This window comes from Malaclemys terrapin, chromosome 6 (genome assembly GCF_027887155.1).
Source record: "Malaclemys terrapin pileata isolate rMalTer1 chromosome 6, rMalTer1.hap1, whole genome shotgun sequence".
Lineage (NCBI taxonomy): Eukaryota > Metazoa > Chordata > Testudines > Emydidae > Malaclemys > Malaclemys terrapin.
The window spans coordinates 131,213,043-131,221,180 of NC_071510.1; positions in this window are offsets into that span (position 1 = coordinate 131,213,043).

Consider the following 8,138-nt stretch of genomic DNA (forward strand, 5'->3'; position numbering starts at 1 on the left):
GGTTTATTAGATGACAGGAACACTGTCTAAAACAGAGCTTGTAGGTACAGCGGCAAATGGGACCCCTCGGCTGGGTCCATTATGGGGTTCAGAGAGCCAGACACCCATGTCTGCCCTCACTCCTAGTCCCCAGGTATCTCCAAACTCCAACCCCTGTCCAGCCCCTCCTTCTCTGGGCTTTTTCTCTTTCCCAGGCCAGGAGGTCACCTGGTCCCTTTGTCTCCAACACCTTCAGTTGGCATCTTTGCAGAGGAGACAATCAGTTGCTAGGAGACAGTGTTGGGCATTTATGTACCCTGGCCCTTTGCTCTGCAGCAACCATACACCCTTATCCCACCACCTAGATACTTAAGAACTGCATAGGGGAAACTGAGGAAAACATTAAGAACAGTCCCACTTTGTCACACCCCATCCACTCCTTCCCACCCCTGACTGCCCCCCTCAGAACCCCCAACCCCCCCTGCTTCTTGTCCCCTGACTGCCCTGACCCTTATCCACTCGCATGGGTGGCAGGGTTGTAGAAATTTTGGTGGTTCCCAGAAACACCCCCCACACACACCTGCCTAAGGCTCTGGGAGGGGGGAGGTCTGGGGTGTGGGTCCTGGGCTGGGGATTAGGGTGCTGGGTGCAGGCTCTGGGCTGGGACAGGGGGTGGGTGTGCAGGAGGGGGTGAGGGGTGCAGGCTCTGGGATGGAGTTTGAGGGTGGGAGGTGGTGCAAAGGGAGGGGGTGCAGGCTTTGGAAGGGAGTTTGAGGGCAGGAGGGGGTGTGTGGGAAGGGGTTTGGGAGGGGACATGCAGCAGGGGGTGGCAGGTGGAGGCTGGGGACCCATCCAACACTCCCCCGCTCCCTGACTGCCCCCCCTGGACTCCCCTTACCATTCTGGCTCCACGTGTTTGCAAAACACGCTGCCCGGTGGGTCTGTTTGTGTGTTACACAGGGCTGCAGAGGGAGGGGGGAGCAGGGGAGGGCTCTGGCTGCTGGAGGCCAATGGGAGCGGCTCAATCGGCCCAGCCGCCCAATCAGCAGCCGCACTCTGCATGGGAAGGAAGCGAGGGAGAAAAACCCTGGACATTTTAACCTTGTTACCAGTTCCTCCTGGACGGCTATTTAGAGACGCAAAAGCTGGACATATCCGGGGAAATACAGACGGATGGTAACCCTACTAGTACCAATGTGCTGGGGATTCCCAGGTAATGGCCTGGGGGGGATAAACAAAATTACTCACCTACTTAAGTTCTTTGCAGGCCTGAGACCTCCCTGGGCAAGTTTGTGGCGCTGGTTGCTCTGATGGTTTTGATTCCACTGGCTAATACTTTCCCACTGAATTATGGGTTCCTTTCATTCCTCCTCGTATGGCTGCAGCAGCTACTAGAGAAGCTGCTATACTGTAATCTTCCACCTTTACGGCTGCTTCTTCAGATGCCTAGGCGCTTCAGTGAAGGAGGAGCCAGCACTGAGTGACCAGCAAATGCTCTCCAGACAGCAAGCACTGTTCTCTAGGCTGTGGGCAGTCTGTACAGCCCAGTGTGAGAATACAGTCTAGTCTCAAGGCATTCTGTTGGTCACCTCTACTCCTCACTAAGGCTTGAAAGAGAATGAGAGGTGAGCCAATGGAAGAGGAGACCCAGAAAACAAATTTTAGCTCCCAGCAGCACTTAGACTCCACCTGACTGGTTGGTGTTAAATAGAAAGGCTGCGTGGATGCTGGGACAGGCTGCCTGTCTAATGACCTGTTTCTTTAACAGGTTGGCAATTGAGACCAACACCTGTAGCAGGAAGAGGGCCTGAAACATAAGCCTGTGTATCAGAGGCCTGGGCTAAAGTAGTGGTCAAAGCTTTACTAAAATAAAGCAAAATCAGGCTGTGAGCTAGAGGCTGGGTCTGCTCACACAATCTGGCAAGAACAGGGCTGATAGTGGAGACACACATTCCTAAGCAGTTCTAGTCACAAGAACACACACACATTCCAGGAGGATGGTACCAGAACACCTCAATATCAACACATTTCCCAAAGATAACAGGAACACACTGACACATCTTAAAGATAAGGTCGGGATGACAGCACAATAGAGATGTTTTTATGGAACCAACATGTACAAGGTAATAGGTGGCACCTAAATACATTGGAGGGGCAATACTGACACCCGCCCCCCCACACACTTAAAGATAAGGTCGGACAACCGTGTGATGGATAGAGATGTTTTGATTGAACCAACATGGAGAAGGTAAAGGGTGGTAACTAGCTACCTCAGAGGGGCAAGACACAATTTATCAGTGTATAAAGAGGGGTCTCCGAGTGTCCTGTGTCAGAAAAGCAGCAGCACCAAGGAGAGCACACAGCTGGAAGCAGAGGGAGAAAAACGCTGTAAATTTCACCTACCCCTATTAGCATAACAAAAGTGGTGACAGTATCCTGTTTAGACATGCATAAAAACAGTTACTTATAGATTTAAGGCTTTTAATAACTGGTATTTAATGATAGCTTAAGAACAGGTTTAGCTAGAAATCCAAAATGGCAGCCACGATGATTTCTACAGGTCTGTCTCCTCTTACGCTGGGGTTACATTCCGCAGTCGGCGCCTAAAGCGAAAATCGCGTATAGTCAAAATTACATTGTGTAAGGGTGGGCGGAATTGCCCACACTACAGAAACAGGATTGAAGTTGTTGTTGGTTGGTTTGTTTTGTTGCCAATTGCATAAAGCTGAAATCGCACATGTTAAATGCGCCTAAGATGCACCAGACCTGTACCTTAGAAAATCAAAATAGTGGTCTCAGGCTAAATTGACCAATAGCAGAGTGGTAGACTGGGGTGAAGTTAAGTTCACTGAGGTGAGAGAATGCTCACTCCAAATACCTGAGGGGCAGGGGGGTCAGTCAGGTAGAAGGCAGATTCTCAAACAGATCCCGCATGCTAAACAGGTAGAACTGATTAGCTGAACAGTTCAGGCCATCAGACCTGAATGCAAGGGTTGTGAAGCCCCGGTAAACAGTTTCAGTCAAGATCAAGACCACAATCACAACAGGATCAGATTGCAGAACAGAAGGGTGGAAATTAAAACCTTCCAACCTCAATCAAAAACTTATAAATTACAGTACTTTGGACTTCCGATCTTCTGCTTTCTGTCTGCATGTCAAGGACCAAGGAGGTGAAGGGAAAGCCCTCTAACAAAGTTTGATTTGGCTACAATAAAATTTAAGATGCTGAGCAAAAGCAGAAGTAGAGCGTATACTTGTGTTTACAAACTCACAATTTAGGAGAAGAGGGCATAGGTGCAGGTGGTAGGGGTGGGCCCCTGGCCCCATGCCAGGGTCCCAGCCCTGCACCTGGGGGACCCTCTGCTGTCTGGGAGACCCTCTGCCACCTAGGGTCCTGGCTGCTGGCCCCAGGGGCTCCGCTGCAGGCCCTGGGGTCCTAGCCCAGGGTCCCAGCTGCTTCTAAATGGAAAAGCACCAGGTTTAAAATGGATTCCAGTATCAGGTGACATGATCACATATTCTGTGAGATCCCTAGTCTCCATTCTTCCAGGGCTGGCCCGCATGTACCTCAGAAGGTTTGCAAGTAAACAGACATTTACAACCAATTGTCCTAATCAATGGGAGCCATAAAGATTTAAAATCACCATTAATGGCCCACACTTTGCATAATTACAATAGGACCTCAGACTTATACTTCATATTCTTCTTTTAGATACAAGAATGATACATTCATACAAATAGGATGAATATATTCAGTAGATTATAACCTTTGTAATGATACCTTACAAGAGACCTTTTGCATAAAACATCATATTCACACTTATAAACATATTCTATAAAACACATGAAGTGCAATGTCACGATTATATCATATGTAGCTGATATCCTTGTTAGTACAAAAACTAAGTAAGACAATGTGGCGATCTTAGATCAGGTTCTACGAAAGATAAAAGAAACAGGGTTCAAAGTTAGCCCAGGAAAGGCCCAAATTTGTCAGCAACAAGTAAATTACTTAGGAGTAATATTAGGGCAGGAAGGATGGTCACCAAATAAGCAAAGGGTGGAAATACTGCAAAAGTTACCAGCCCCTACAGGTGTATCAATTTTAAGGCCATCCTTAGGAATGACTAATTTCTCAAGATTTCATAGAAAATTACACAGAAAAGGCCAGTCCGCTCTCTAAGTTATTAAAAAAAGGTAATATGTGGGAATGGGGATAGAACATCAGGAAGCTTTCATTGAGCTCAAGCAAACATTAGCACAAGCCCCAGGCTTAGCATGCCCAGAAGTAGACCCAACAGCTAGCTACGACCAATACGGGAACAAGTGCAGTCCTTACTCAAGACCATGGTATAGATCTTTGGCCAGTAGCACATGCTGCTAAAATCCTAAATGGGTAGAACAAGGATTTACTCCTTGTGAAAAAGTGGTGTTTAGCCTTTGTTTGAGCTTTACAGCATTTAGAATATTTAGTGGGAGTCTATCCCCTGTGCTGCTAAAAACATCCCATTCAACAATTTAACATGCTGAGCAAAAGCGGCCGTACAAAATACACTTGGGCTTATCGATTCCCAGTGCTGGCTTTGTGGATAAAGGTTTTAGATAAGCAACCTTTCCATCTGAGCTAGTGCAGCCAGCCACTTTGCAGCTCTGCAACAGAGCCATTGGTAAAGGTGGGATTTCCAAAAGCGGTTAAGTGAGTTAGGAGCACAAAGGGGTAGAAGCAAACTTTATAGGGCTAGGTCGTTGCTTTAGGCACAGCCCTATAGAAATGGTGGTGGATAGCGGCACCACACTTCTAGGAGACCCTTCAGTTCCTCCTCTTTCTCCTCCCTTGCTGCAGGGTTGGGACAAGGAGTACTTTTCAACAGCCCCATACCAAGCACCGAACAGCGTACTCTGGCTTGTGCCTTAGAGCAGTGGTTCTTAACCAGGGTTACACGTACCGCTGGGGATACACAGAGGTCTTCCGGGAGTACATCAACTCCTCTAGATATTTGCCTAGTTTTACAACAGGCTACATAAAAAGCACTAGCGATCTCAGTATAAACAAAAATTTCATACAATGACTTGTTTATACTGCTCTATGTACTATACACTGAAATGCAAGTACAAATGTAAGTAAAGATATAGGAAAAAGGAGAAAGTCAGCAATTTCCCACTAATAGTGTGCTGTGACACTTTTGTATTTGTATGTCTGATTTCGTAAGCAAGTCGTTTTTCAGTGAGGTGAAACTTGGGGGTACACAAGACAAATCAGACTCCTGAAAGGGGCGCAGTACTCTGGAAAGGGTAAGACATTGCCTCAGAGGGTGCAGAATCAAGGCGTGGCTCACCCTCTGCCCCTCTCCAAATCCTCCCTGCCAAACCTGCGAGCATGTGGAGGACAGCTCTTTGGAACCTGCTCTTCCTCCCCACCCCGGACTAGAAATGCAGGGAAGCTGCAACATGGGAGTGGGAGGGGAGTTTGCAGGCCTCTTTGAGCTAGTCACAATTTAGCCCCTAGACACAACCACCACCCACCCCAGAGCCCAAGCGCCAGTCCTGTGATCTTTGCTCTAGGTGTAATTTAGGTGCATGTAGGGTGTTGAGGTGACACTCTGTCACTGGTCACAGATTAGTGTCCGACACAATGAATTTGTACTGAGCATGCTCAGTAACATCTGCTGAAGGGGAAGAAGCCTCCTGATCCGCCCTGGCCCTGCTGAGACACCCCACCCTGCTGTCGGGGTCTGATGTCACGCCCCCCCCTTGGGTGACGTTTGCAGCATGCATGAAAGATGTGGCTGCTGCTGCCCCTTAGTCCCTCACCCCCTTTGCTGCCCTCTGCTCTGCACCTGTGGTGCAGCCCCTGCACCCCCCACCCTGGAGCTGGCTGCAGCTGCTTGGGGCCTGGAGACTTCTAATCTATGCAGAGCCAGGCAGGTGCTGAGGGTGGGGTGTCCCCCCACCCTTGTGTGCGTGGGCAGCACATGCCCCTCATCCCAGGCTCTGCCCCACTGAGAGCGTCCGGGGGCAGGTCGGGACAAGGCTTCGAGGCTGCTGCCCCAGCACATTCAGGGCAGGGAGAATTATCCTGCCAGCCAGCCCAGCTTTGGAGGTTTCGGGCTGCAAGAGCAGCGCTGCACAAGGGCCGCCTGGGAATCTTTCTCTGATGGGAAGAAACAAGCATGTGCGGTCGCACCACAAATATTCTTTAAATTCCACTTCAAACTTGCACAATTGTTTCCTAACTGGCTAATTTGTTGTGATCGGCAGTGCCCCAGTGTGCCCATTTATTCTGCCAGTTAGTCCCCTTTGTCTCTGAGAGTCTTTCCTTTGCCTACAATGGGCTTTGGGTCAGGTTACCAGGCAGGTCCATATAGGCATATAAACACAGAAACACCAATTTCTCTGGGAATGCCTTCATCTTACCAAATCTCCACAGGGCTTCACTTTTTAAATTACTCTTATTACTTTTCATCATTCACCTTTGCTAGCACGGTGCAGATGCAGGGCATTGTGCTATTTAATTTACATTTTAATACTCAAAAATATGTATCAGTAAATAGTTGCTAGTAGTTTTAGCAATGACCTCTTTGTTTCCAATAGAGCAGTTGCTGTGTTTTTTACTGTGATTTTTAATTTCAAATTTTAATTTGACATTTGAGTGACTCTTTCCTGAGACACTGGGATGGAAGGAAGTGGGTATCGATCGACCAGTTGGTGTAAAACAGTCACATGGGATGGGAAGGTGCCTCTTTCTACAGTGCAAATCAGCATTGATTTGCTTTAACTTTTTGTGTTTGGCTTTGAGATCGGCTTCACATCTCCCGCTCAGCTCCAAAAAGCCAATTTCCATGACCTGTCCTCGTGGATTTTGCCACCGTGCCGTATTCCGACCTCACTAAGCCTCTTCTGAGCTTAGCACCTGGGTTTTTTGATGCTTAATCCTTGTAAGTGGTTCTTTTTAAATCTAGCAAAAAGCCTAAGTTCTAAATGTATTTTCTTTCTTTTTGTTTTTAATAAAATCTGTTTTGTTTTTTTTTTTAAAGGTAAGATTGGATTTTTGTGTCCTAAGAGGTTGTGCATGGTGTTTAATTAGCTGGTGGTAATAGGTGATTTCCTTTGATTTCTTTCTCAGCTCTTCCCTGGAGAGGGGGTGAAAGGGCTTGAGGGTGCCCCATGGGAAGGAATTCCCAAGTGCGCCTTCCTGGGCTCTCAAAGGGTTCTGCACTTGGGGGGTGGCAGCATCTACCCAGCCAAGGTCAGAGAGAAGCTGTAACCTTGGGAGTTTAATACCAGCCTGGAGTGGCCAGTGTTAATTTTTAGAGTCCTTGCGGGGCCCCACCTTCTGCACTCGAAGTGCCAGAGTCGGGGCCGGCACCAGCTGAGCAAGCAGGTGCTGGGGGTGGCCAAGGGGAAGGGGCGGCACGTCGGGCTCTTTGGTGGCAATTCAGCGGAGGGTCCCTGTCCCTCTCGGAGGGGAGGACCTGCTGCCCAATTGCCGCCCAAGAAGAAAGTGGCGCGATGGAGCTGCTGCCGATCACGATCGTGGCTTTTTTTTTTTTTTTTTTTTTTCGCTGCTTGGGGTGGCAAAAACCCTGGAGCCGGCCCTGGCCAGAGTGGGAATCAGCCTTGAGACGGTGGCGGAGCAGTGGGATCATTTAAGCGGAAGCATTTCACAGTCACTATCCCCACCCTGCTCAGACGGTCGGGAATAAACCCCGCTGGCTCGATGCGGAGCAGCCGAGCCTGGAATTACTGTCCCCGAGAGTCTCTGGTTCAGTTCAGCTGTGGCCTTCATGCGATTCCCCGCGTTCTTTCCCAGCGCTGCGGCCGGAGGGGGGACCAGACCCTCCGTGCCTCGCGGGCGAGCCCCTAATAGCTCAGCCCGGGGGCAGGAGGGGGGCGCTCGGCCCCACAGGCGGGGGGGGGGCAGGAGCCCCCCAGCACTAGGGTGACCAGACAGCAAGTGTGTAAAAGCGGGACGGGGGTGGGGGTAATAGGCGCCTGTATCAGAAAAAGCCCCCGAAGTGTGACTGGCCCTAGAAACTCGGGACAGCACCGACAGGGGGCGCTGAGCTTGGCCCCTCAGGGGCTTCTGGATTGACAGCGCAGGGCAGGCCGCGGGCCCTGTCTCCATGGCAACGCTTGGAACTGGGGGCGCAGGGCATGCT